Raw genomic sequence first — 534 nt, 5'->3', positions numbered from 1 at the left:
CATTGGGGACCATGGGGTGCGGATTACCAAGCCTTTTTGATGCGTTTCCGCTGCGGAAATTCCGCAGCGAAAACGCATGAAAAACGCATCGTGGGCACGCAGCCTTATCCAGTATCAAGGCCATAAGCCATTTCCTGGTCTGCATTTGAAAAATGTGCTGCCATCTAGTGGTCTAGTCTAGCATTGCAGCCCATAATCCCAATATGCAGTTTAGTACGTCCCGTTTCATTGGCATTTACAGTCTCATGCACAAACCGGATGAAGGAACGCGGTCTGCTGGAGGGCAATGGAGTCACATTTTATTGGTTTTATTTATGTATTTATTTTTTCCAGATGCTCTTCCTTAAAGGAACTATTAAAGTTGTGATTCTATGCTGCAGACTACTACTGTATAAGTGCATAACTAGGCAGCGTCACTCCATAGAAGTCTGCTGAGTCGTTACTCAGTCATTATGGCTAATGAGCTATTATACAGCGAGCCCTTACACTAAACAGAATAATAGAACGAGTTTAATCCTGGTGACGCGCATGCGC

Source organism: Phyllobates terribilis, unplaced genomic scaffold (genome assembly GCF_046119375.1).
Source record: "Phyllobates terribilis strain yellow unplaced genomic scaffold, ASM4611937v1 Scaffold_2__4_contigs__length_985480577, whole genome shotgun sequence".
In the NCBI taxonomy this organism is placed as follows: domain Eukaryota; kingdom Metazoa; phylum Chordata; class Amphibia; order Anura; family Dendrobatidae; genus Phyllobates; species Phyllobates terribilis.
The sequence above is the reverse complement of the archived record's forward strand: the minus strand, read 5'-3'. Positions refer to the sequence as shown.